Below are 23,654 nucleotides of genomic sequence, written 5' to 3' on the forward strand. Positions count from 1 at the left end.
ACAATCAAGTAAAACAAAGTGGACTGCAACACTTTATAAGCAAGGGTGGGGCAACTTGAGGCCCTTAGCCTAATTTCATGTGGTTGGCAAGGAAAGAGAGATAAGAAATAGGAAGAAAGGGGGTGGCAGAAAGAGTGGAGAGGTCGCAGAAATGGGGAGAGAAGGGGTAGCAAAACAGAGAGCAGAAAGGAGGTGTTGGAGACCAGGAGGAATGGCAGAGATACCCAGAGTAAAGGGGGTGTCAAAGAATGAGAGAGGCAGAGCGAGGGGGACAGAGAAGGGGTGACAGATGCACAGGGAAAGGGGGTGTCAGAAAGCAAGAGAGAGAGAAGGGGGTGTCTTGCTCACATTTAGCCATGGCCCCACCCACTTTAGATTTAAGTCCCGCTGACATGTGGCTCCCAACATATTTTCCTCAAGGGAATGTGGCCATTGGCAGAAAATATAAAGTTTTCCCACCCGCTGTTTTTAAAATTCTGATATATTTATTGTGGCAGAGGCTTACAGGAAGATGAAGACCATTATATATAGATGTCTGGGGAGGGCATGGGGAAGGGCATCGATGGGCACCAATGCCACAGGGAATTTTGTCAGGAGACACCACTTCTCTACTTCCTGCTCCACAGGGTTACAGTTCAGAGGATGTAATCTCACGCATTTCAGGTCAAGATGCAAACACAACAGAGCAGAATCTTTGTGGCTGAGGGCACTGAGGGTGTTGCCTTGGAGAGAATAACTCCTTCCTCTTTCTGCTGCCGAGCTCCCAGGTGTGCTGTGCTCTCATCCAGGCTTCCCCAGTTGGACTACAGCACAACCATGTTACCTGGGGCTGATGGGAGTCATAGTCCAGTACAGTGGTACCTCGGTTTAAGAACAGCCCTGTTTACGTACTATTTGGTATATGAACTCCGCAAAACCGGAAGTGGTGTTCCGGTTAGCATACTTTACCTTGGTCTACGAATGGAACACCACTTCCGGTTTTGCGGAGTTCATATACCAAATAGTTTGTAAACAGGGCTGTTCTACGAACGGAAGCCGAACGGTGGAAGGGCACTGGCAGCGGGAGGCCTCATTAGGGAAAGCACGCCTCAGTTTAAGAACGGCTTTGGTTTAAGAATGGACTTCCGGAACGGATTAAGTTCATAAACCAAGGTACCACTTACATATAGAGGGCACAGTGTTCTTGATGGAAGATACTGGGATTCCCCATTGCATTTGCAAAGGCCCAACAGCAGTGCGCCAGGGAATGCTAGTTTCTGGGCAGGGAAGGAGCGAGCCAGCAAGAGTGCTATTGCCCTGTTTGTCAGCTTCCGGAAAGCCAATTAGGATGAATGAAACGTAACCGATTTGTTTTATTTTATTTATTTCTAAGATTTCTTACCCACCCTTCACCATAAGGTCGCAGGGTAGGTTACAACAATATAATATACAATTAAAAGAACAAGTAACTCATAAAACAAGCAAAACCATTCCAGATGGAACAAGATAGTATGAATTTAACAAAAGAGGCAGGTCCCCACAAAACAAGATACCTTAACTTCTAGAGGTCAGGGTGAAGAGGTGCCTATTCAGCATATGGGGAAAGCTGTGCAGTGAGAATGCTAGACAGGCCTATCTCTGTAGAGAAGGAGTTCCATCACTTAGGGGCTGCCACAAAGAATGCCTTCTTCTGGGCTGCCATTCGCTGCACTTCTGAGGGTGGCAGAATCACTAAGAGAGCCCCCCCCCACTTCTGATCTTACAAGGTTGGTAGGGATTTTATTCCATAATTGTTGAATCATTATGAGAAATATTTCTTTGCTTCACTCAGATTTAATTCCATTTGGGACTTTTGATTTTTGGAGTGTAGATGGTGGAGGCTGTAGCCAAAGTAAGGCTAGGCAAGCTTCCTGTCACTACAAGGGTTTCCTGTGTAGGGAAGTTTTTAATAGTTTATGTTTTGCAATGTTTCTGTATACAGTGGTGCCCCGCAAGACAAATGCCTCACAAGACGGAAAACTCGCTAGATGAAAGAGTTTTCCGTTTTGGAGGTGCTTCGCAAAACGAATTTCCTATGGGCTTGCTTCGCAAGACGACAATGTCTTGCAAGTTCCTGCTGGTTTTTTTTCCCTCCCCCCCCTTTTTCTAAGCCGATAAGCCGCTTATCAGCTGATCCGATCAGCAGATAAGCCGCTAAAAGCCGCTAATAGCGCTAATCCACTAATCCGTCAATGGGCTTGCTTCGCAAGACGAAAAAACCGCTAGACAAAGAGAATCACAGAATGGATTCTTTTCGTCTTGCGAGGCACCACTGTATGCTGGAAGCTGCCCAGAGTGGCTGGGGTGACTCAGTCAGATGGGTGGGGTACTATCATCATCATCATCATCGAATTGGGCAGAATCTGGCTGAGGTGAATTCCATAATGATTTCTAAACAGGTTGGGTGTAGTAAGATATTGTAAGTGGATCAGTAAAACCAATAATAGTCCTAAGAAAGTTTTTGGGAGAAGGGTCTCTTTCTTTCACCTGATCTCTGATGAGTTAGTAGATCATTCCTTTCTTTCCATTTCAGACAATCCTTAATCTTCCCAAAGTTCTTAAGAGCAGTGTCATAGACTACATCATAAATGCTTCTAAGTTTACTGAGCATGATTTCAGCAAACTTTGCTTCATTGATGCCATACATGAGCTGACAGTGCTTCAAAAGAATACTTGGAGACAGGAGTTTGGACTCCTTCATGCTTTGCTTTGGCAGAGGTCAGCAACACACACACTTTCATAAACAGTAACTCTAAAATTATTGTTGTCCTCAGTTCATGGCACCTTGGATCTCAGGTTTAGTTGGCTTTCTTGTCCAGCTTTGAGAATCCTGCATCCAAATATTCATGTACTCTTCAATCAGGGGAATTGTAGTATTAGTTTGGTCTTCTGTCCTAGTTACAAACTCCATGGCAGTCTATCTCTTTTCTGACCAGATACCTTCCAGCTGATCTTGCTTACAAAGTAGATCAAAGGTGGAGAAATCTTTTCAACCTGGGAGCCACATTCTCTTCAATGCAACCTTTCAGGGGCTACATGCCGGTGGTGGATAGAGCCAGAAGCAAAAGTGAGTGGAATAGCAAATGTCAATGTTATCTTTGTGTTGGTGAAATTTCTCTATGTACTTGCCCACTCTTCTCTATTCTCCATTTAGCCAAGCAAGAAGCATTATTCGAGTTCCACAACACATTATAGCTAAGCAAAAACACACAAGGAGGGTCGACAGCCTAGCTGGTAAGGGGTGTGGCCTACAGAGAAACCCGAGGGCCATATAGAATGCTCCAGAGGGCCACATTCAGCTGCTAGTCCTGAGGTTCTCCAGCACTTCAGTTGTGAATTGACATATAAATCTCTCCTGTATTATAGATTTCTATTGCAGTAATAATTTTCATAAAGCAGCCATTATTGGTAACAGACAAGTTACCATGAAGCTTATACTTCCAGCAGTGGGCTTAAATCAGTTCCATTTTATATACAAGACTTGAAATAGATCCATGCAGTGGTTCGCCATGTATATAAGACAGTTAATTTGCAAAGCACTCTGTAATAAAAATATTATCTATTTTATGGCTTTTCACATAAGAAATAAGTCTAATCTTAATCATAATGAATGCTGAATTACTCTGGCCGTACCTAGATGATGCAAAGCACTTAGAAAGGTAGCTTTTTAGTGGAACAACTAAAGGTCATACAAGTAATAATAACATTTAACACTTACTGTATATAGCACATGTTGAGTGTTCAAAATGCTCCACATTCATTCGTCACACCAATAATACATAAATATATATACCATTAGCATTAGTGTATGGTCTCCTGAATCTTTCAAATACCCTCAACATAAAGCTTGCATCATACTACACTAGGAAATCACGGTAGAACGAGGTGGCATTGTGTGCATGCGTGTGTGTTGTGGTGGTGGGGCTGTTGCGTGGTGTGACCTGGCCTGGCTGGGTTGAATAGCCATGGGCAATGGCCACACAGTGCAGCCTAATGAAGCCCTCATCATGTCAGATAAGGAACCTGGGGATGGGGATTGGGTGAGCAGGGGCATGATTTCCTCAAGTGGGGGCATCTGTGGGGGAGGAATGCTCACTAAACTCCCTCTTTCCCCTTCCGCATGTCTGCACCCACCCACCGTGGCTCCTCTTTTGCCTTGCAGGGTTGCATCACCCTCTTCTTCTTCCCTACTTCCTCCTGTCCTCTTCCTTCTTTCTCCTTCCATCTCTGCTTTTTTTTTGGGGGGGGAGGGTCTTCCTTCTTGGACTGGGCAAGCTCTGGGAGGGGGGCTTTATGTCTTCCATTCCCACCCCTCTTTCGGTGGTTGGGTGGATGTGCTAGATGCATGCAGAACACACACACACACCTCAGCATTTCCTCATTGGGCTTGGAATGTCCTTTGCTTGAAACCCTGGACAGCCACTGCCAGTCAGTGTGGACAATAGTGAGTTAGGGCCTCTTACCAGCTCTTAGTACCCTTAGCAAACCTCAGCTCCTAAATTTGTTTGAGAGAAGCCATCACTGTCTAAAAACTGTATCATGAAATGTATTGTGTGAATGGGGCCATTGTAAGGAGATTCCTGTTCCCCTCACAGAGCTACGGTTCACAGGGTGAGCCCAAGGAAGAAAAACTGATTGTTAAACTACTCTGTGAATTGTAGCTCTGGAAGGAGAATAGCACCCCACAGCTCCCAGAATTCTTCACAATGAGCCATGACTGTCTAATGTACCACGGCAGCACTTAAAATGTATGGTGCAAATATGACTCCAGTCTTGTAGACCCTTCGGCATGTCACTGATGACTCCAACCCTAGATGTCGCTGTTCGAGACTATTGCGATGTGACTATTTATAGCATATTATTATTATTATTATTATTATTATTATTATTATTATTCTGATGTTTCAAACGAACATGACTGCTGAGAAAAATATTGGGAAGGGGGATGTATGTGTACATCATCTCTCCCTGCCCCATTTTGGGTTCTTTCTCTCTGTCTCAATCTAGCTTCAACAAGGGTGTTTATAGAACACAGCATAATGGAGCATTGTTTGGCTCGGGATTTAATTTCCCTCCATCACAAGCTGCCACGGCAGCCCCTGTCATCACGATTGGTCACACTTTTTGTGCGCGCTATATCTCGCCGAAAGTCACAGCCCCTCCTGGGTTGCATAATCTCCCTCGTCTGGAGCAGAGCTCCCTTGACATAATAAGAAGCGGAGAGGGGGGAAGTCAGGGGCCACCATTGCCAGCAGAAACCTCTCTGTCCTCAGGCTTCCCCCATGCCCCCTTCGCTCCGCAGATTCACACACATTGAGCAAAGCGAACTTAAGAGCCGAAGCACATGCAGTGCTGTGTTCCTGTGTTTTCTATCTTTTTGAGTCTAGAGGCAACCCCATTGGTTGATGGGAGGTGTAATCCAATCCTCTCCAATGGTGGGCCACCAACCGGAGCACTGCTGAGGGATGCCACTCAGTCTCACCAGGGAGCCAAAAAACCCTCTGAAAGGATTTCATAAGGAAGTGAGGGGGAAATAAGAGAAAGGCCAGTTTGGATTAAAGAAAGAGCTGACCCTAATCTTGACCCAACCCTATACTAAATTGATGGGCTTTTTGGGGGTGGGGGTGAGATAACCCTCCATGAGTGGCCATTGAAGCTCAGTAGGCAAATCCCCTCCTCCTCCCATTGCCCCCCCATCTGTCAAAACTGACAGCTGGTAAAATAAGACAATTTTATTTTTAACCATTGTGTGATAAATCATTTCTCCCGCTAATGCTTCATAAGTGAGGAGCATGTTGTCGGAGAGTTAAGGTTTCCACACAAATTCTCACACCCACAGGGAAGGGCGTTTTATTTGATCTACACACAAAAAAAGTAAAGGTAGTGGTAAAAGCTTGTGCAGGGTTTTTTTTCCTGGAGATGAACTGAAAGCAAAATTTCACCCCCCACAGAGGGAGGATTCAGCTTGTCTGTGTTCACCACAGGAGTCATTGCTTGGATGATATGACTAGAATCTGGGTGGCTGTGCACCAATCCATTCCCAGCATGCCATTTTCCAAGCCTGCAGTTGGTTAGAGCAGCTTCCCCCAAACCTGATGCCCTCCAAGTGTGCTGGGTGAAAACTTCCATCAGCCTCAGCCAGCCTGGCACCACTGAGTTCAAACTGGCTGTGAAGGCTGTAGCTGATGGGAAGTGTAGCCCATACTGGCTCTGCTAGCTGCAGTTAGTAGGAGTTGGAGTTAAAAATGGCCATGCTGGCTGGGGTTGATTGGGGTTGTAGTCCAAACTTCTTGTGCTGTATGGCGTAAGATTACCAGACATCCCTGTTTCCCGGGGACAGTCCCTGGATTTACAAATCAGTCCCATACAAAATCCATTGAAGTTGAAAAGTGTCCCCGGATTCATTGAAAAAATCTGGTAACCTTAGTATGGGGTGGTGGTGGTCCTGCTGGTCGTTCAACATAGCTGGAGGGCAACGAGTTGGTAAAGACTGGGCTAGAGTGAGGAAGGCAAAGTGTTGTCCTGTTGACCAGGCGAGGGCAAACAAGGCCAGGTTCCTTCTGTAGTCCTGCTTTAATCCACCATCTGGCCTGGCCATTCCCCAGACTTTGTACTTTCAGCCAATAACAGAGCCTGATATAGAGCAACCCTGTTCCCTTCCACAACTGGAGAAGACTTCAGGGTCTGAGCACAGACAGAAGTGATACACTTATTTTAAGGAATTTACTCTTTATTACAGAACTTGACTATTTTGGCACGAAGAATGAATAACTCAAGTGAACAAATGGAAAGGAGATGAATTTGATCTCTCTCCTTTCCCTGGAAACAAAACTACCTTTGATGGCCTTCAAAGCATACTATCTTGCACTAGTATGATGATGATGATGATGATGATGATGATGATGATAATTTATTTATTTCTACCCTACCCAACTGGCTGGGTTTCCCCAGCCACTCTGGGTGGCTTTCAACAGAACATTAAAAACACGATAAAACATCAAACTTTAAAAACTTCCCTAAACAAGGTTGCCTTTAGATGTCTTCTAAAAGTCAGATAGTTGTTTATTTCCTTGACATCTGCCTGGTTCCCTGTAACCTCGCTTCTTGCAATGAGGGAACCACCAGAAGTCCCTTGGCGCTGGACCTCAGTGTCCAGGCTGAACTATGGGGGTGGAGACGCTCCTTCAGGTATACTGGACCGAGGCCATTTAGGGCTTTAAAGGTCAGCACTAACACTTTGAATTGTGCTCGGAAACGTAGTGGGAGCTGACCTTTCCTTATGCAGGCATACATCTGCATGTCTGAAAGCCAGATTTCAATAAACCTTCAAAAGAAGGAACTTAGCCAGGAGAAGGCTGCATTGCAAAAACTTTACAGTGCAAGATTTGGCTGACAGTGGATACAAGTGGGGGAAAAAGATTTTAATAGGTTATGGCAATAAGACATCTTTGGCTTCTAGTACCCTGGATGAGGTCTTGCTTCCGATTTAAGTTTTCCTTGGAATACTCTCCAAGTTATTAATCCTTCTGTGCTTTCTCTAAGCCAGGGGGAGCAGTTGTCAGCATGCTTTGGGGGCCATCTCTGAACATGCTGGCCTGCTGCTTGGTATAGTATTTCTCCAGGAAGATCCCTGGGTGGTCTTGTCTTGTGAAGGCAGAGAAAGAGAGATAACAGAATCCTTTCAAGCATGTTGTTGCTGGCCTCTGTCCTTGGGAGGGGCACAGATTCACCTTGAAGGATACTGATTGCCCCCCCAAACGCAAAACAAAACGTAGGAAGAGGTCAGGAAGAAGGGCAGCCAACTCAAGCCCCTCTTGAGAGAAAACACTTTTGCTTGTGCAATACTGAGTGGCTCCATTTCATTGGCACCGGGGTTTCCCACAGTAAAAAAATCCACCCTGAAACCCACACATAAAAATGAGGTCTGGAACAGGAAAGATGCAGCACAGCATCACCAGCCAAGCATAGTGGCCTACCACATGTGTGGTGTGGAGAAAGTGGATAGGAAGAAGTTTTTTTTACCTTCTCCTATAACACTAGAAAGGGATGCGGGTGGCGCTGTGGGTTAAACCACACAGAGCCTAGGGCTTGCTGATCAGAAGGTCGGTGGTTTAAATCCCCGCAACGGGGTGAGCTCCCGTTACTCGGTCCCTGCTCCTGCCAACCTAGCAGTTCAAAAGCACGTCAAAGTGCAAGTAGATAAATAGGTACTGCTCCGGTGGGAAGGTAAACGGCGTTTCCGTGTGCTGCTCTGCTTCGCCAGAAGCGGCTTAGTCATGCTGGCCACATGACCCGGAAGCTGTACGCCTGCTCCCTCGGCCAATAAAGCGAGATGAGCGCCGCAACCCCAGAGTCAGCCACGACTGGACCTAATGGTCAGGGGTCCCTTTACCTTTATAACACTAGAACCTAGGGGCATCCAAGGAGGCTGAATTTGGGAAAATTCAGGACAGACAGAAGGAAGTCCTCCATACAGCACATAGTTTAAACCATGGAACTTGCTCGTACAATATGTAGTTATGACCTCCAGCATGGATGGCCTTAAAAGAGGATTAGAGAAATTCATGGATATATCTGTCAGTGGCTACAAGAGACAATATCTATGTCCAGCCTTCACTGATGGAGGCAATCTTACTCCTGAATACCAGTTGCGGGGATTCACGAGTGGGAAGAATGCTACTGTGTTCACGTGTTTCCCACAGGGGCATCTGGTGGACCACTGTGAGAATAGGATGCTGGAGTAGATGGCCCTTGGCCTGACCCAGCAGGCTCTTCTTATGTTCTTATACTGTAAGCAACAAAACAATCAATCCTTCTTTGGATTGTAAGCAAAACAAAACAATCCTTCTTTGGAAGGAGAAGTGGAATATAATATGAATAAATAAATGTAATGAAAACATCCCAAAATACCACCAGAATTGAAAAGTATCAAGAACTTCTAAAAAGTCTACAAACAATTCCAATACAGATGCATACTGGGAAAGACTCATCGGAAGAAGACCTTCAGTAGATGCTAAAATACAACAGAGATGGCAGCTTTTTAATAATGTTATGGGCCATACCAACCTCAGAGTGGTGTGAGATTCCAGGGGGCCTGCCACTCAAGCAGGGCTTGTGTTTTCATTTTGGAAATTAGGCACAGCAGAGACTGCAGTGTCTTTATGAGATACGGTATATTTATACCTATTTATACATACCTGAGTCAACAGTGGAGGGATTTCCAGCATTCAAATCACAGAAGTGCAGCATTGGATTCAACAACAGCCAGACAGCTATCTCTGTGTCTCTTTTTAACAGCTTGCACCAGTCAGTCCCCAGAACTTCTGCCCCTGCTCTTCTTCCCAGAAGCCCATGCCAAATGCAGCTTCCCCTTCCGCTGACATCATCATCCATTGTAACCCTGGCAACCTCCTCCAATGTGCCCAGCAGAGTCTTTTGCCTTGTTGATGGCTTCCATTGATGGGTTAAGGACTGGCTATTTCAACCTTTGTTTCTTAATGGATTATTCCCAGCTAGCTATAGCAAGCTGGGCTTGTTTGTTATTCTATTAAACGGACCTTGATTTATTCTGACTTTTACTAATTCTAGAAATTATGGGTGTCCCAGCACCCACAACTCTGGGATGAGAACACATAACAATATTTAACAAGAGGGAATTCCAAAGCGGGGGTGTGGTGTCACCACAAAAATGGCCGATTCCCTATATTCCGTGGAGGGAACCTCTGATAAGTTGGTATCTGCAGGAGGTTCTTACTTGCAGAGCAGAGTGATCAATTGGTTTTCTAAGGGGTCAGATGATCTTTTAGGCATCCCAGTCCCAAGCTGCATAAATCTTTGTACACCAGCACTTACCTTGAACCTATCCCAGTAGCTAATTGGCAGCCCACACAATTATTATACTACATCTCCCACCATCCCTGACCACTGACCATGCTGGGTGGGGCTGATGGGAGATAGAGTTCAACAACACCTAGAGGGCTGCCCCTTTTCTATAGTGACACTCATTACCTGCCCTTCCTCGGGTCACAAGTTCAAAACCGGCTGTGGGTATGAGATGCACTCTCTCTCTCTCTCTGTGTGTGTAAGATCTCACATCTTCACACCATTACCTCCACTTCCAAATGTCCCACACTGAGCTGGAATGTCTGAAGGTGGTCCTAAATGTGTTTACTAAGTGTGCTTGATCTGAAATGCTTCATTATCAGGGTCCATGATCACAAGGAAGCTTCCAAGTCTGTCCATCTGTCTAATCCCACTTCACTGGGAGTGGCTTCTTGGATTGGGGCCACCCTGAAGCTGGTGTATTATTGACTCCTGGCATTGGCTGCCAGGTGGTTGCCTCTCCGCTTGGCCACATTGGAGGCTGAGGGACCACACTCAAACTCGGGAGTGCACACCATAGCTGTTCCATCTGTAATCAAAGTTGGACTCCAACCCCTTTCTTCTGTCTTCTTTGCCATCCATGCACCCACCACAACCTCTCTGTGCCTGAGGGCACAAGCATCCTCAGTGGAATGCATTCAGAATCCCCTTTCATAGGTTTAGGGTTGGAGTAGGCTTGTTTGCATCCCCTATACCCCCATTCATGTTGGCATTCTTTGTTCAGACATGATGCCCAGGCAGGACTCTTATGAATGTGGCTTGCCAATACATTATGTTATATTGTTATATTTCTAGAATTGATATGTGTTTTTCTCGGGGTTTTTTTGCTATATTATGGAATTGTTGCAATGTCATTGTCCTGCTATGTTATTATGAAATTGTTTTCGTAGTGCTTATTTGAAATGCACTCCCCTTTCTTTGCTGTAAGCCACCTTGAGCATGATTTTTGTGTGCGGAAAAGCAGCATACAAGTAAAATGAATGAATGAATGAATGAATGAATGAATGAAGTTAGCATCCCAGGGCTAACAGTTTGTGGAAGGACTGTAACTCAGTGGCGGTGCATCTGCTTTGCATGCAGAAGGCCCCAGTTTCAAACTTTGGCAACTCCAGGTAGAGCAAGGAGAGACTACTGTCTGAAACAGTGGAGAGCTGCTGCCAGTCAGTGTGGACCGTACTGAGCTAGATGGACCAATGGTCTGATTCAGTGGATGGCAGCTCCCTATGCTCATATTGCACACTGCAGAAATCTGACTGAAACATTCGAATCTCAGAGGAGAATAAAAACCCATTGGATATGATCATCCAAAGCCTATTCAATACCAGGCCTTGTTCTCTAAGGAGTTAATGGCAGGCAGGGGGTCTGAGAGGGGTTGAAGTCCAAAGCTGATGGAGTCAGGAACAGGGGGAGGGAGGGAAGGAAGCGGAAGAGTAGATGAGCTGACCACGACAGATCCCCAAAGTGCAACAGCTGTTCCTCGTCTTTGAGGAGCGAGGATCAAGACGAGAATATGAGATAGGCAAACGTTGGCTTAAACTTTCTTCTCCCTTTGATTGTCCTTGGACATCTGCCCCCATCTCCCGTCAAGAATGCTTGCCAGCTGGTTGCTCAGAATAACAGCCCTGCTCACTCTCCGAGACCTCTAATACTTTAAGCCAACGAGTCGCCACTGTGTGCCTCCCGACTGAGGCGGAACTATGCTAATGCCTCCAGCTCATTTCGCCTTTCTACCCTCTCCAGCCAAACACCGTTGCTTGTTTGCGCGATTTATTTGGCTCACGTGCTAATTGGCTTTAATTTGTTGGCCAATTGGATTTTTTCACGTGCCCCCCCCCCAAAAAAAAGAAGAAGACAGTTGTGGACAAAAGAAGAAGCTTTGACTGAAGAGCGTGAGATCCAGGGGCTATTCAGCCTGGTTTCTCATGCCACTGGCTCTTTATGCAGATGTGTTAAATCTTTGGGCAAAGGGTGTCCTAGAAAGATTGCTCAAGCATGTCCTTTTCTTCTTCTTCTTCTTTCAAATAATATTCATTCATTCATTTTAAAAAGCACTTTATTGCCAATCAATCTGTATTGCGGTCAAAGACCAGACAACAGAAATAACATCAGCAACATATACTACATCAGCACCCAAGGGGCAGACGCGAAAGACAAAATTTAAAATTCCCCACATACTTATTTACATTAAAAACAACACTCCTTCAGCTAAAATCCATTATCCAGAGTTTAAGATCAGTATTTATTCACCAACCATCACTGTCACTGCAGGCTCTTTATTGCCGTATAAAAGGCACCTGGTAAAAACATAACTTTTTTGTCCATGCTTTTGATGGGCTATGATGACGATGGATTTGGTTTTAGAGTGGCTGTTATTATGTATATTTTTAAAGAAGCCCGTGTGTTTCTGTATGATTGTATCTAGAGCAGGGACACAATAATACAGAAACACATCATACAGAAATGTAACGTATTTATTACCTTACATACACATATATTGCAAGTTGCTTGGAGACCCTTGTGCTGAAATAAGTACTAAGTATAAGGCCCCCATCTGCACTATGCATTTAAAGCTGCATCGTGCCACTTTAGACAGTCATGGCTTCCTACAAATAATTCTGGGAGCTGTAGTTTGTTAAGAGTGCTGAGAGTTGTAAGGAGACCCCTATTCCCCTCACAGAGCTGCAATTCTCAAAGCAGTTTGACAGTCGGACTGTTTTCCCAGACAGTTCTGGGAATTGTAGCTATGGTCAGGGAACAGGAGCTTTCTAACAACTCTCATCACCCTTCACAACAGAGGCAGTTTTTGGGTAGTGCGACTGGTGTCGCTGCACTGGGTGTGGAGCTGCAGGGGGTATAGAATGGAGTATGAGAGGTGGAAGTACTGAATTTTAGTGCTGCACAGGGCACCGCTGAAATTGGAGAGCCCAAAGTCTGCCTCTGCTTCACAAACTACACTTCCCAGGATTCTTTGGGGAAAATCATGATTGTTTAAAATGGCATGCGACTGTTTTAAATGTGTAGTGCAGATGGGGCCGAAACCATCAGCATCTAAGGACCTTTGACTTGCGGAATGCTTTGTGCCAGCAACCTTGGAGCCTCTGCAGAAACATTCACTTATTATATAACAAATGGGGAAACTGATGTAATGCTATGCTGCCACCACCCACCACCACTATGAACCAGGGGCGTACGAAGTGGGGGGCGGGGGGGGCAGTCCGTCCCAGGTGCCACTCAGGGTGTGTGTGATAAGATGGCCCCGGCCTCCCCCCAGCTGTAGAGCAGCCAAGGGTGCCTCTTGCACACTGACCATACGGGCTGCCACACGTACGCAGTCCGTACGGGATGCTGTGCGTGTGCAGTCTGTACAGATGTTGTACGTGTGCCACCGGGCGGTTCGCCCCACCCCTTGGCATCCTGCCTCAGGTGCTGGAGAGGGTTCCTCCACCACTGCTATGAATAGGGCCTCCCCAAGCAGTCTTAACATTGGGGTGGGTTGATAGTCCCCATGTACCTACAACTGCATCAATCATACGTGCACATTGCTGTCTGGTGCTCAACTCTGTAGCCTAAACTTCATGAAAAGCATGTCTCTTGATCTTGTGTGAGGCTGAAAAATTGAGGATATCATCTGATGAACTTTTGGCACAGGACTTGTGTGGGAGAGAAGGCCGGAGAACTGGATCAGGCCAAAGGTTCATCTAGCCCCAGCACCCTGTTCTCACAGTGTCCAATTACACACCCTCCAACATGTTGAGTCCCAAACTGGGATACACGTCTTCCCGTATGTGTTCCTGCACGAGTCACTTGAACTATGCAAGACCATGGAGCTCAAAATGTGCACTTTTGCTCTCACAGTGCCCCAAAACACACCTTTTTGGGGTGCCATGTGAGATTACGGCCCTGAAAAAAAGCACGAGCGAGATCTGAGCATGAAATCACATGAAATCACAGTGACCAAAATGGCTGCCATGCTCACATGGGAAGAAACAGGATTTCCCAGTTTTCCTGGGACACTTGTGGGGTATGCAATTAGGTGCCTATGGGAAACCCACAAGTAAGAACCCCAAGCACAAGAGAACTTTCCCTCTGCTGTTGTTTCCAGCAACGGGTATTCAGAAGCATTACTGCCTCCGACCCCAGAGGTAGAAAACAGCCGTCATGGCCAGTAGCCATAGTATTCTACAAGAAGTAGAACAGCATTATGCAGATTAAGCGCATCTAGAATAGCATTATGCAGATTAAGCAGACCCGGTGCACCATCTGGCCCACTTTTTGGCCACATCAAAGAGGAACTCTCCATAAACGCCTGTTAACAATGTAATTAATTCAGACAAACAAACCATGATGCCTTTTTCAGAATGGAAACAACAAAAGCAAGGAACATTTCAGCAATGTAAAAAAGTATTCAGAGGAGAGAACTTGCCAATGCAAAAATGTCACAGTAGAGCCCAGTTTGGCATCATGCTGTGTCTTATTTTGCTTTTTTATCAACAATTTGATGATGATGATGATAATGATGACAATAACAACAATTCCAATGTTGCAGAGTGGAGAGAGTGCACAGCAAGGCACGGCCATCCTTCAAAACCTGTACTTCTCTCAATTTTTCAGTGTAGAACTTCAGCGAAGTAATGTGTAGAAACAATGCATATACTAAAGTATGCATATAAATACACATATTTAGTGAAATCAACATACACTAATGCATTATATTGGGGAAAATATAAATATTATGGAAGGTGTGCTTTGCACAAATGTGTATGTTAGGAGAAACACTTACCATAAAGCTAGCAACTTTTCATGAGGCATTAACAAAATATTTCCCTGGAAACTGTTTTGGAAATGTGAAAAACTAAATTTAAGATTGGAAAAATGAGAGACTGATTTGGATTCCTGTCTGCATGATTGTCTAGAACAGTGATTTTCAACCACTGTGCTGTGGCACCCTGGGGTGCCTTGAATGATGGTCAGCGGTGCTGCGGGCAACACTGGCCACTGTCCCTCTTCTTTCCCTCCCTCCTCTGATGCCCTCTCGCATCTCTGCCTCCCAAAGGCTTGCACAGCTATTTGTTGCAGTAGTCCTGGCTACAAGCTCCACAGGTGAATGGTGCCTCTGGGGCTGGTCAGGGAGTGCTGGTAACCAGGACCTGAAGCATCTTCAGAGCAAGCAAGCAAGCAAGCAAGCAAGCAAGCAAGCAAGTGTGTGAGGCAGCCCAGCCAGTCAGTTCACCACCCCTTGCTGTTGGAAATGGACAGACAAGTCCCAGGCCCCTGTGGGGCAGTGTTAAGAGGCACCTCTCTTTGGGGTGGGGTGGGAGTGCAGGCCAGAGACCAGGGGCAGCAACAGCACCTGCCCAGAGGACTCCCAAGGAGAGGAGAGAGGAGAGGAGGCTGGGGCAACACTCCCCAAGGGACGGTGTTCGAAAAAGGGTGAGAGGCTGCCAGCTCTGCAGGTGAGGGGTGACATAACTGGGCTCCTGAGCGCCACAGGGGTGCCACAAAAAGAACGTAGTTAGTCAAGGGAGCCATGGACTCAAAAAGGTTGAAAACCTCTGGTCTAGGAGGCATGGATCTTGGTCAGTTTGTACCCGAATTTGCCAGGACTGAATTTCTTAATTATCTCCACTTCACAGTTCCGGTTTCCTTACTGAGTCTGCTCCACCAGGTCTAAAGAGGAATGCAAAAGTTTGCTCCTTCTCATCTGTCCTAGCGAGGCTAAAGAAAAGGATTAGAGGCGACTGGGTGGTAGTTGTTTCAGAGAAGGCAGTGCAATACACTCACCCCCACACATTTCTTTCCAATCTCTCTCTTTATCATGAAGCTAATGGTCTATTTCCAGCTCATCATGAGCTTTGCAGACAAATGGGGAGCACTGGGTTTGAAGAAGGGCTGCATTTGTTAGAATTTGCAGCTCAGTTGAGCACTTCAGTCTGCTGGCTGATGTTATGTAACACGGGTGACTGAGAGGGAACATCAGACCAACTTCAGGGCGACCAGATGCAGACCTAGAGGGGAAATGCTGCAATCCACCCACCCACCCCCACCCCTTCTCACCTGCCTTTCCTGGTATGAGGATCCCAGGGTGAAATAAAAAAGAGCATTTAGAAAGTTCATGAGTCATGCCACAGTAATATCAGGCATTGTTTCAGCAATCCGGCTCTGGGAACTTCCTTGCAAAATTGCTTGGGGCTGACTCAGAAAAACTACATCCTCCGGCCTGATGCTTGGAAATTAGAAGATGGTTCTCTGAAGTTTAGTGCTATGTAGAAATCCATCCTCTGGTTTCTTGGGAGTTTTCTTCTTTTTCCACAAATGAGGCTGCCATTTCTCTCTCCTCATTGTCCTTGCACTTTGCATGGGCACAAGGTTTTGAGCTTACAGTGCCACTGTGAAGTAGTTGAAGGTGGTACCCTGTTCCCCCCCCCCAAAAAACCCTGTTTTCTTCAGTGCTCTGCAGCCTCACCAGCTGCCTGCACTTGCTGGCATGAACACACACCCCCTTCATGGAAGGAATTGTCCTTTGTGGTCTGACTGAAACACAGTTACCCAGGGAGGCTGCATAGTGCAGAACACCTATGAGACAATTTGTAGAATGAAAGGAAGAACACTCCCAAACCCTTCTCAGCCACCTCAGAAGCAAGCAAACCATAACAAAAACAAAACAAAACACCCTGAACCCCACCCCTGAGAATTTCACTGGAAGTTTCTCTCCATTTGGATAATTTCAGAATGCAATTTCTTTTCTCATAAACTGATGGATGGTTAAAAAGAAGCAGGAGAAATTTCCAGCACAGAGCTTCCCAAAATATCAGGAGAGGGAGTCCTCTGAAGTCCTCCTTCAGCATAGCTTAACAGTCACTCATTAAAGCAGGAGGAGATGCTGCTGGACTCCACACACCCCCATATGGTGAATGGTCAGGCAGGGATGGTGGGAGTTGTAGGTCATAAATTCCCACCCACTGTCATGAAATTGACTAAAACTAGGTATTTCAACATTCAAGGTCCTGTTAAGTCCAATAAGCATGGTGCTGAGGGGATCCTGTGAGTAGATGCTTGATGATGAGAAATAATAATAATAATAATAATAATAATAATAATAATAATAATAATAATACTATATTTGTACCCCGCCTATCTGGCTGGGTTTCGCAGCCACTCTGGGCGTCTTCCAACAGAATATTAAAATACAATAACCTATTAAACATTAAAAGCTTCCCTAAACAGGGCTGACTTCACATGTCTTCTAAAAGTCTGGTAGTTGTTTTTCTCTTTGACATCTGGTGGGAGGGCGATCCACAGGGTGGGTGCCACTACCAAGAAGGCCCTCTGCCTGGTTTGCATCACTGCCATGGTTTGCATCAGTGGATTTCACAGTGCTGTTCTCCAAACAAACTGTGTAGAAAAATGTATATATTTTGGGGGAAAGTATCCATAAAAATGAATGTGTTAATGGAAATAGCACAAATAAAACGTGTGAAGCAAAAAACTGGTGATAAAAAATGTGTATCTGGTTGGACAAATGCACACTAAAATGCTGAGGATTTTCATGTGGAATTATTATTTTTTAATTGACAAACTGAGGTGGGAGTGTGGCAAATGGAACTGAATATTGAGGGGAAATGAAAAATGAAGACCAAAATAAATTCATCTTGTTAATTTATTGGGAGGTATCTTAACTGATTCTCCCGCCCCCACCCCAAAAGCTGTACACCCCAGTATAGCAATCCCACCATCATTAACCTGGCCAGGGTGTAAGAGGGTTGAAAATTGACCTTGGGAAAGCAGAGCAGCAGAGAAACATCCCCCCCCCCCGCCCCGCCGCCATTAGCTCTTCACATTGGTATTTATGCCTCATTTTAACTAGGGTGCACAGCCGGCCATATTCATATCCTTCATATTTAGCCAGAGCAACCTTGCATATGTTAATAGTAACAACACAGGAGAGTGTTGGTGTGTTTGCACTATATCAGTTGACACCTCTATAAAATTTTATATCAGATGCCTTTGGCAACAACATCTTTCGGGGGACGTGAAAAAGATTTGCCCTTTCACCATTGCTTGCTTTCCTCATTTTTGCGAGACAGAATTCCCCGCTAGGCCACTCGCTTCTCTCTCTGCACAGGTCCAAATCAAGGGGCAGCTTAATTTCCCAATAATGCCTAACTTATGTGGCCTGGCTGCATCCCACACAGGGGCTTTGCGAAATCAGTTCCAGGGTGTTTCAAGGGTTTGCAGCCTTTGGATTGTTTTTGTCCTGCTGAACTTGGTGTGAGGTTGAGGGAAGGAAGAAGAGCCAGAGTGTTAGATTGTGACTGAATGAATATGAATTCAATCCTCACTCTGCCATAAGTCACAATGAGAGATCTTGATCTAGTCTCTCTCCCTCCCCCCATCTATCTCTCTTTCTTTCTCTCTCTCTTCCTATAACCCATTTCACAGAATCGTTGCAAGGATCATGTGGAGGGAGGAGGAGATAACTATGGACATTGCATTAAACCTTTTGCAGTTGGTGGGGTGGGGGGAGGGTGGATGCGAATGGAATAAATGGAGAAAAAAGGATAAAATTAACTGCTATCATTAGACATGTTGCTCTAGAATGCAACTAAGTGACTCAGACTTCAGCAGGATGCCAGGAGGACTACTCTGAGGTAAAGAGCTGATGAAACACAGCCTTCAATGAACTTCATCCATCTCTCTTTCTCTCTTATTCACTCCCCCCACCCCCCAAAAAAATAAAGTTGGGGAAAAGGTGTCTTAATCATACAAGAATGGCACCTGCACTGGCTGATTAACCCGGCAAACTTTGTGTTAGTAATTTAATAAGGGCGTATGGACGGGGGGGGGGGGGAGGGCTGCCAACACTGCTGCTAAAAATAAGTGAATGCTGTAACAACAGACTCTCTCTCTTTCCCCCAACCAGCTTCCAGGCACAATGAATGTGCTCATAGCAGTTTCACATTTATGGAGCCACGCATCTGAAATATGCATTACTGCAAGGGATGCTGGAGGGGGTCAACCTTTCCTACCAGTTTCTTCCCAGGCACAAATCAAAGCATAATGCTTGATAGGTGAACCCCTAAAAAAGGGTTAGGGGACCTCAGGCCCCAGGTCCAAATATGGCCCTCTAGGTGTCTCTTTCTGGTCCAAGGCTACACCCTCTTTTAGGCCACACCCCTCACATGTCCTGTTTTGTGCCCTCCTTGCACAGATGGCTGGAGGATGGAGAGAAGTGTGTCAGAGATGTAGAATCATGTGGCTTTTGTTCTGCTGGAATGGAGCCTGCTGTTGCTTTGCCCACATTTGTCCACCGGCATGAAGGAATGTGGTCCTCAAACTGAAGATGCTCCATGCTTCTGCAGTAATGGTTCAAGAACGAGCCATCAGATGAAATCCCTGCTCCCAAACAAATCCACCCAACTGTTCAAAACTTACTAAAAAACAAAGCACGGAAAAATGAGAAAAACCAAAATTGACAGGTTTGCTCATCTCTACTTGTGGACCTCTACTTGGTTTCCTTCTGAAAGCAACTGGGGCCCATGGAATAGCTTCTGGAAGGAATTGGATGGTGAGATAGGCTCCTGAAGAAGGAGGGGCAGCCCCAGCTGTTTAGGTTTGTAAAAGTTAAAACCCAGCTCCTTCAATTGGGCTCGAAATATGAGGCTCTATAGTTGTGACAAGGCTACATGAAAAATAAAAATGAAGGTTTTGTGTTTGTCTCTCTCTGTCTGCTGTTCCTCCTTTTCTACTGGGAAATCTCAGGGGCCTGGCTTAAACCAGAGTTTGTATTGGGGTAATGGAAAATATGACCTCATTAGCACCAAGTTTGTCATTTGTTCCATAACAAAAAAGTAAATTACAGTATATTAATGCAGTTTGTGTTGTTTTTAATGTGCACAGAGACACAATAAAACTTTTTTATTGGGGAAGTGTGATGACATGTTCGCACTTCAGGACTACCACCGGGGCTCTGATAGGGCGCACCAATTGGATGGCTCTGTGGAACACTCTTATAATGATGTAGTAAAATTTGACTCTGATGTAGTAAAATCTGTTTATGGCAAAGCTGTTTTCTCCCTGCAGAATCCTATCGGGCTAGGCCGGGGAGCTGAGTAGTGGAGTCTGTATGGTTGTGTGGAAACATATAGAGCTGTATTTCTTTAAAAGGAAATGACTTGGATGAAATTTTTGAATGATTTGGATTCCATCAATAAATCTGCCCATCTCACTCAACTCTTCCCAAAGATGCAACTCATGTGTTGTAGTGGGCAGTGTACTTCCAGGGCCTTCCCTTAGATGGGTTCCCTAATATTTTGTAGATCAAGCCGATTTAAGTACAGTGGTACCTCTGGATACGCACACCTCCGGTTGCGTATCCTTCAGGATGTGAATGCAGCAAACCTGGAAGTAGAAGCAGAAGCAGTCACTCCGGTTGCGGAACCCTCAGGATCCGATCAGAGCTCTGGAACGGATCCCATCCACAACCGGAGGTACCACTGTAATACATTTCCAATCCGTCTTTTTCTTTGTGTATGTACCCAAATTAGCTTCCCATTCGAAGAGCAGGCTGATACGATCTTTCTCTTCATTTGACAACCAGCTAGCAGTGTCCTGGTCAAATCTGTAAAACGTTCTTCTTGTTAAAAACCAGAACTGGGATGCAAAAAGATAACAAACTCCAGATTCTGCCAGATTTTGCCTATATGCCAGACTTAAAATTGAAATGGAGAGAAACCAAAACTGAGAGATTATTCCGCCTCTACTTGCAAGATGTTGATATTTGTGGAGGAGAGAAAAGAGTGTACTCTGGATTGTTCGAAGCATAGTGTGAATGTTCTTTTCAGTGGAAGTCCATGGAGTCAGTTACTGTTGCCCAACCAATCACTTTCAGTATACTTGCGATGCACTGTAATAATGCAGAGTACTTTTCTTTGCCTACTCAGAAATGCATCCTTGAAGCATCACTGACTTAGCAGAGCAACACAAGTTCAGTGGTTATCAGAGGGCTGAAGAACAGGAGGTCGCCGAGTGCAGCATCGCTGAGGTTCAGATGACTCTTCCATGATCTGTTCTAAGTGGAAGTGGCTTAAATAGCTTTCCATTTTGTCTCTCTGTAAGCAGAACACTCTGGGTAAGGAAGTCTTTCCTTTCTTCTCCACTTCACAAGAAAGGGAGTAGATTTCTCTCCCCCAATAACTTCCCACGGTGGTTCCTTAATGAAGCCATTAAATGGGTAGGCTTTGTTTTTATCAATTCAATCAACAAAATGAAAATCATTATAGTTCCCTCCAATTTATTAGGTGTCGTTATTTGCCATCATGTGTAAATTCATTTAACGAAATAGCCGTGCTGACTGCTTTGGAATCACACTGCCGGTGCTATTGGAAGTGTAATTCAGACTGGCGGATGGTTGCGTTTCAGGGTTCATCTTTAGATTCTTTAGCGACTTATTTTTGTAGAAAGTCACAAATGAAATTACCAAATGAAGAGAGCTTTATTTTTAAAAGGGAAAGCTAGAAGGGCATTCCGGGCTCATTGGAGTATGTATGGAGTGCAGAGTAACCCTGGTGTGCTTTCGATGCCTATTAAAATGGAATGTAAACCCTAACTGAGTGTGGCTTTTTAATATCTACTAAGAGAACACATAGCAGAGAAAAGAATTGACTTGATGACCTCCTGGATCACAGTTCATCCTTCTTGCCACTATGCCATGCTAGCTCTCTTCTATTCCCTGAATAGTCTCTTCCTGATCACCTGGAGTCTATTCTTCTCCCTACAGGTGAGCAGGTGCCTGGCTATTTACAAGCCCACATAGCCATCATCTGCCTAGTTAACCAACACTATGCAAGTATTCCTGGGATTTTTAACAAGCAGCCCCTCTCTCCACTAATTTGGAAATGTCACATTGAAAAGGTATCCATCTAATGAGAATTACAGCTCCCTGCTTCATTGATCCTTTGTACAGCTCCATACGGCATTCCTCCCAAATGGCAGAGCTTTCTGATAGGCAGAGAAGAGTATTTTTGGCTGAGTTTTCAGCAGGAAAAAAAAAATCCCAGCAGTGAGGACAATAAATCATTGGGTTTGATGGAACATTGTTATATAGACAAATAACTGGCATGCCAGGAAATAAATGATGTGCGTTTTCCAAACATCAATAGATGCCTGGGCAAAAGCCATTTAAAATGGGAACAGATTTTGTGTGTGTGTGTGTGTGTGTGTGTGTGTGTGTGTGTGTGTGTGTTGTGGACATATTGCAGCTCCTAGTTCTGAAAATGTACCCCATACATCTCCACACAAATAATTCTCTCCTCTAAGCAAATGCACACCAGGTTTATGGATGCTCTTGAGTGCTCCCAGTCCGACCATTATAAATAATGATGCTTCCATGCCCTCGGTCTTATACTTCGGAATTCACTAAACTAAGCTGACATATAGATTCTCAACACAAGTTCTTTGCAGCAAAAAATTCCTTCCATGGTGCATAGCCACTAAAGTGATGGAACGTGTCACAGTTCTGCACCAAATCGCACCCCTCCCCCCCCAATTATCCTCACTTGACCTTCTCCCCAGATTTTGGAATTCTGAATAAGGTGATCATGTTTCCAAAGCAGAGCTGGTGCATTAGGCAGGGGTGGCGAACTGGATCTGGCCAGATGGCAGGATACAGAAGAGACCAACCTTTCGCAAGCCACGTTGACAAGTGGGTAGGGCCACTTACCTGTCAGCCATCTGATGTTCAAGCCTCGGCCCAGTATAGCTGAAGGAGCATCTCCACCCCCCATTGTTCAACCTGGACACTGAGGTCCAGCTCCGAGGGCCTTCTGGCGGTTCCCTCACTGCGAGAAGTGAGGTTACAGGGAACCAGGCAGAGGGCCATCTCAGTAGTGGCACCCACCCTGGGGAACGCCCTCCCATCAGATGTCAAGGAAATAAACAACTATCTGACTTTTAGAAGACATATGAAGGCAGTTCTGTTTAGGGAAGTTTATAATGTTTGATGTTTTATTGTGTTTTTAATATCCTGTTGGAAGCCGCCCAGAGTAGCTGGGGAGGCCCGGCCAGATGAGAGGGGTGTAAGTAATAAATTATTATAATAATAATAATTCCTGCTTTTCTTTTGCTGCCCAAGGTCTTTATTTGCATCCCTGGCTTGAAGACACACCTGCAAAGGGCAATTTGAGCTAGGGATGCAACATAAGGCTCGGGAGTGCACTCCTCCCACCTTTGCAGCCAAAATCCAGTCCTTTTTGAATTTGGTGACTTTTTCTGTTGCTGTGCAGGGCAATATATAAAGGTACCACTTTTTATGCCCTATTTCACCTGCAAAGGAACATAGGAAGCTGACTCTTGCCAGATCAGACCATTAGTCCATCTAGTGCAGCTCACACTGACAGGCAGCACCTCTTGGCTCGCCAGGATTTCAGGCAGGATTCTCTCCCAGCCCCACCTGGACATACCCTCCAACATTTCTCCAATGAAAATAGGGACGCCCCATTCCATAATGAACATTTTACTATTTATACCCCACACATCTTACTAGGTTGCCCCAGCCACTCTGGGCAGCTTGCAACATATATAAAAACATAATAAAACATTAAAAAACAACCTTCCCTATACAGGATTGCCTTCAGATGGCTTGGGAGTCGAATAACTCCATAACCTCAAACATTTCTCCGATTAAAATAGGGACGCCCTAACAAAAAGTGGGACATTCTGGGAATAAATCAGAAACTGAGACGGCTTCTCTAAATCAG

The sequence above is a fragment of the Podarcis bocagei genome (assembly GCF_964188305.1).
Source record: "Podarcis bocagei genome assembly, chromosome: 14".
Taxonomy (NCBI): Eukaryota; Metazoa; Chordata; class Lepidosauria; order Squamata; family Lacertidae; genus Podarcis; species Podarcis bocagei.